The sequence below is a fragment of the Furipterus horrens genome, unplaced genomic scaffold (genome assembly GCF_987537825.1).
Source record: "Furipterus horrens unplaced genomic scaffold, mFurHor1.1.pri manual_scaffold_4, whole genome shotgun sequence".
In the NCBI taxonomy this organism is placed as follows: domain Eukaryota; kingdom Metazoa; phylum Chordata; class Mammalia; order Chiroptera; family Furipteridae; genus Furipterus; species Furipterus horrens.
This window is the reverse complement of record NW_028327174.1, coordinates 100,509,062-100,515,061: the sequence shown is the minus strand read 5'-3', so window position 1 is coordinate 100,515,061 and position 6,000 is coordinate 100,509,062. Positions and strand designations below refer to the sequence as shown.

Below are 6,000 nucleotides of genomic sequence, written 5' to 3'. Positions count from 1 at the left end.
GAGAGACAGAAACACACAGAGAGAAGCAGACACACAAACACACAAAGACAGACACACAGAGAGGTAGACAGACACAAAGAAAGACACAGACACACAGAGACACAGAGACTCAGAGACAGAGACACAGAGAGAGAGAGAAAGTGACCCACAGGGAGACACACACACACACACAAAGCCAGAGTGATACAGATACACAGAGAAAGGCACACGCAGAGACACACAGAGAGACAGAGACACAGAGAGAGACACACACAGAGAAAGACACACACAGAGAAAGACACACAGCAACACTGAGAGAGAGAGGCACACAGAGACACACAGAGACAGACAGGGAGAGACAGACACAGAGACACAGAGACTGACAGCGACGGTGAGCTGGGGGAGGCCTGGCAAACACAGGGAAGGGGAGGGCGCTAAGGGGACGGGCGGTTTGTGTAAACTGTGAGGGGCGCTGTCAGCTGACCGAGGCCACTGGCCGACAGCTGGGAGAGGGCAGAGCAGTGTCTTCCACGCCTGCAGTGGCAGGTCTGCGCCCTGGTCGGAGGGTGAAGCTGCTGTCCTGAGACGGGGCCTCGGCGCTGGAAGGAAGGTAGGTCAGGTGGGCTCTGAGGGGTGCTTTGGGGGGGCAGAGCCTGGCAGGGGCGGTGAGCTCCATGTAAATGGGCTGCCGGGCTTGGTAAGGACCCCTGTGGACCTCCGTATCCCCACGAGGGGCCTCATGGGCAGGGACAGTTGTGGACATACTAGGACATAAACTAACAGTACCACATGGCCACTCCTGTCCCAGACCTAATTCAGTGACAAAAATTTTCTTGGAACAATGTGAGCTTGATGTTGATATTTTAAAAATTTCCCTAGAATTCCAAAATGGAACATTCTTGGTAAGTTTGCCTTCGAGGTAGCCTAGACTTTTTTTTAAGTATATTTTATTGATTATGTTGTTACAGTAGTTCCAATTTTTCTCCCCTTTGCTCCCCTCTGCCCAGTACCCCCTTACCTCTAGCAATCGCACCCCCTAATTCATGTCCATGTGTCGTACATATAAGTTCTTTGGCTTCACCCTTTCCTATATTATTATTATTAACTTCTCCCTATCTTGTACCAAACAATTGTGCTTCTTAGTCCCTGCACGACTTCCCCATTTCTCCCCCTCCTCCCTCCCAGCTGATAACCCTCCAAATGATCCCCATACCTATGATTCTGTTCCTATTCTGGTTTGCTTAGTTGGATTTTTTTTTTTTTTTTTTTTTTAGATTCAGTTCTTGATAGTTGTGAGTTTGTTGTCATTTTAGTGTTCATAATTTTGATCTTCTTTTTCTTAAGTAAGTCGCTTTGACATTTCATATAATAATGGCTTGGTGATGATGAGCTCCTTTAGCTTTACCTTCTCTGGGAAGCACTTCATCTGCCCTTCAATTCCAAAGGATAGCTTTGCTGGATAGAGTAATCTCGGTTGTAAGTACTTGCTTTTCATCACATTGAATACGGCTTGCCAGTCCCTTCCAGTGTGCAAAGTGTCCTCTGAGAACTCAGCTGATAGGGCTATAGGCACCCCCCCTGTAGGCAGGCTCTCTGCCTCTCTCTTGCTGCCCCCAGGACTCTGTCTTTATCTTTCACCTTTGGCATCTCAATCAAGATGCATCCTGGTGTGTTCCCCTCTGGGTCCATCTCGGCCAGGACCCTCCATGCTTCCCAGACTTGTATGTCCATCCCTTCACAGAATTTGGGAAGTTTTCCTCATTTTTATCAATTCTTGCTTTCTCAGTCTGCACTAGTTGACTGTTTTTTTTTTTTTTTTTCCTTATGTTCCAAAGCGTTGATTGGAGCCCCGGTTTCCTGCCCTTCACCGTTGGTTTTGTGTAGTTTATCCTTCGTTTCACTTAGCATTGCCTTCACTTCTTCTCCTATGTGTCTGCCATACTCAAGCGTATCTGTCAAGCCTGTGAACATCTTTACAACCAGTGTTTTGAATTCTGCGTCTGTTAGGGTGTCTTATCTCCTCATCTGTTAGGTTGGCTATCTCCTTGTCACTTAATTCTCCCGCTGGAACCTTGATCCATTCCCCCTTTTGGGCCATACTTTTCTGACTCCTCATTCTGAAAGGCGCTTGTGTTTGTTTGCCTTCACATCCCAGGAAGAGCTTTTGCTACTGTTACGTTGTAAATGGCCGAGCCTTAGGAATTCATCAGTTAAGGGCGACCTGTTTCACCACGTTCTGGTGCTGTATGTAGGGGAGGGGTCCGAGAGGGAACAATGCCGCCTGCAGAGCACTCGCCCCTTTTCTAGGCACCTCTGCCACTTGTGCACCATACCGGGGCCCTTCAAGCTGCTGTTCTGGCTGTCATTCGCAGAGTATGTGGGTCTGCGGACGTTCTAGGACTGTGTAGGATGTTTAAACAAGGGGATTCTGCTGAGAGGCCAGCAGTTTGTTCCTGAACACCAACCCCCACCGGTCTGCACAGTCAGAAGCAATGAGCCTTGATTTTCCATGGTGCTTGGACCGTGAGCTGCTAGGTCAGGTGAGGAGCTGGAATGCTCCGCAAGCGTCCTTCCTGATGTTTTAAAATACGTGACTGCGCTTTCTGCCAGCCTGCCACTGCCGCTGATGCTGCCAACCACCATATCGCCCCTCCTGCCTGTCTGGAGAGTATTTCTTCTTGATATCTTTGTTTGCTAAACTTCGATGCAGTTTGATTTCCTGGAACTTCTGATAATATAGTTTTAAGGTAGTTGTATTCCTTCTTGGTTGTGGAGGAATACAAACAAAGTCTGTCCATGTCTCTATCTTCGCTGGAAGTACCCTAGACATTCTTATACCCCCAGGATGATATAAATACCCCGTAAGTGTATTTGTATGAGCATATATACTCTGATAACAAACGAATCTGTACAAATACGCTGAATCCTATGTCAAACAAAGAAATGCGCCAGAACGCTGATTTTATCTGCATGTGCCTAGGCTGAGAATGGAAAAGCTTGTACTAATGCCGCTGAGGATCAATCCTCTGTATGTGTAGCATTGTGAGCTAAAATCACATGGACGAGAGACTCCTGACCTGAAATTTTTGGGTAATAACTCGTAGCCGTTGATTTAATAAACATGAAATTTTGAGTTGTAAAATGCCCGAAACATCATTTCTCTTCTCCTAGCCCATTTTGAGTATCTAACCCTGATATCTTGTGTAATTCCTGCAAAAGTTCAAGGCTGAGCAAGGAACACTCAGTGTAAACTTTAAATTTGAACAGCACCCATTTAAACGACCCCCGAAAAGGAATCGAGGCCCAATTTAAAAAAATAAATAAATGACCCTGAATATGCCCCTCTTGGACCTGTGTTGCACAGATGATGTAAGAAACCGTATCTGGACACTTCTGAGCACACAGGCCCTGAGTGCGGCCTAGGGGACTATGATCGCTGAATCATAGACCCCGCTCGTGACAGAGAAGCCCTTAGCCATGGATCTTACAGAATACAAAAGTATTCTGACAAAGAAATGGTTTGGGTGAAGAAACCTGCTGGCATGGAATTTCAGTGTCCTCAGACCTCCTTAGCATAGCTCCCTCTGAACATGGACTCTCAGGGCCTCAAGACTTTGAAGATCCATTCAAGAAGCCTGGAATGTCCTGACTATGGATGGCCCTATAATATCCTCCCTAATCAGTGACCCTGTGCCACCTCTGTAAGAAGTAAGCCCCGTTTATGCATCTTCCAGAGCCTGGAACTCCCAAGCTGTGACCCCTTCCTGCAACGGTACCGGTGAGGTGTTAAACTACGTGAGATGGCTCCCCTTTATCTACCCAGTCGATCGCGTTTACCGCCTCGCCCTGTGGCACCCGACCGAGAATCTGCTGAGTACCGACGTACCTGTTTGCAGACTTCTTCGTCTGGGCCCTCTAAACGTGTACCGTCCATTCGTAGACTCTTTGGATGCGAACCCTCAGTATTGTGACGTCGACTCGCACGTCGCCCCTTGGCGATGTGAATTTCCTGTAAGTGCACTTTGATGAGCATGGACGCTCTGATTTCAGAGGGACCCGTTCAGACACAACAGCTGTAACTCTGTGAAGTCACAGAAGACGCGCCAGGCCACGAGCCTTCATGTGGATGGACCCACCCTGAGAATGGGGGTGGACCCACGCCGAGAATGGGACACATCTTTGTGCTAATGCCACTGAGCATCAGCATCTGGATGTGGCCCATTCCGAGCACAACTCGTGCCTCTGAGCCTCCCGAACCTGACCTCTCTGGGTCATCGCTAGTAAATGTGAATCTATTAAGCGTCGAAATTTTGAATCTTCAAATGCTCCCAACCTCATGTCCCTTTTCCCTGGCCCGTTTTGAGTATCTAACCCTGAGATCTTGTGTCATCCCTGCAAAAGTTCAGTGCTGAGCCCGGAAGCCTCAGTGCAAACTTTTAAAGTTGAACAGCTCCCATTTAAACGACCACCCCCCGCAAAAGCAATCGAGGCCCAATTAAACAAAAATAAAGAAGTGACCCTGACTATGCCCGTCTTGGACCTGTGTTGCACAGATGATGTAAGAAACCGTACGTGTATACTTCTGAGCACACAGGCCCTGAGTGCGGCCTAGGGGGCTATGATCGCTGAATCATAGACCCCGCTCGCGACAGAGAAGCCCTTAGCCATGGATCTTACAGAATACAAAAGTATTCTGACCAAGAAATGGTTTGGGTGAAGAAACCTGCTGGCATGGAATTTCAGTGTCCTCAGACCTCCTTAGCATAGCTCCCTCTGAACATGGACTCTCAGGGCCTCAAGACTTTGAAGATGCATTCAAGAAGCCTGGAATGTCCTGACCATGGATGTCCCTATAATATCCTCCCTAATCAGTGCCCCTGTGGCCTCTGTGCCACCTCTGTAAGAGGTAAGCCCCGTTTATGCATCTTCCAGAGCCTGGAACTCCCAAGCTGTGACCCCTTCCTGCAACGGTACCGGTGAGGAGTTAAACTACGTGAGATGGCTCCCCTTTATCTACCCAGTCGATCGCGTTTACCGCCTCGCCCTGTGGCACCCGACCGAGAATCTGCTGAGTACCGACGTACCTGTTTGCAGACTTCTTCGTCTGGGCCCTCTAAACGTGTACCGTCCATTCGTAGACTCTTTGGATGCGAACCCTCAGTATTGTGACGTCGGCTCGCACGTCGCCCCTTGGCGATGTGAATTTCCTGTAAGTGCACTTTGATGAGCATGGACGCTCTGATTTCAAAGGGACCCGTTCAAACACAACCCCTGTAACTCTGTGAAGTCACAGAAGGCTCGCCAGGCCACGAGCCTTCATGTGGATGTACCCACCCTGAGAATGGGGGTGGACCCACGCCGAGAATGGGACACATCTTTGTGCTAATGCCACTGAGCATCAGCATCTGGATGTGGCCCATTGCGAGCAAAACTCGTGCCTGTGAGCCTCCCGAACCTGACCTCTCTGGGTCATCGCTAGTAAATGTGAATCTAATAAGCGTCGAAATTTTGAATCTTCAAATGCTCCCAACCTCATGTCCCTTTTCCCTGGCCCGTTTTGAGTATCTAACCCTGAGATCTTGTGTCATCCCTGCAAAAGTTCAGTGCTGAGCCAGGAAGCCTCAGTGCAAACTTTTAAAGTTGAACAGCTCCCATTTAAACGACCACCCACCCCCAAAAGCAATCGAGGCGCAATTAAAAATAAAAAAGTGACCCTGACTATGCCCCTCTTGGACCTGTGTTGCACAGATGATGTAAGAAACCGTACGTGTACACTTGTGAGCACACAGGCCCTGAGTGCAGCCTAGGGGGCTATGATCGCTGAATCATAGACCGCGCTCGCGACAGAGAAGCCCTTAGCCATGGATCTTACAGAATACAAAAGTATTCTGACCAAGAAATGGTTTGGGTGAAGAAACCTGCTGGCATGGAATTTCAGTGTTCTCAGACCTCCTTAGCATAGCTCCCTCTGAACATGGACTCTCAGGGCCTCAAGACTTTGAAGATCCATTCAAGAAGCCT

The 6,000-nt window shown here is 48.5% G+C and overlaps 1 long non-coding RNA gene across 1 annotated transcript in view; it reads left to right on the top strand.

Moving 5' to 3' along the window:
* Positions 1-445: 445 nt before the first annotated feature.
* Positions 446-6,000, top strand: part of LOC150012533 (uncharacterized) — a 195,921-nt gene continuing 190,366 nt past the window's right edge. The window contains exon 1 of the long non-coding RNA XR_016510749.1: positions 446-589. This is a non-coding gene — a long non-coding RNA (uncharacterized LOC150012533). The remainder of the gene's footprint in view (positions 590-6,000) is intronic.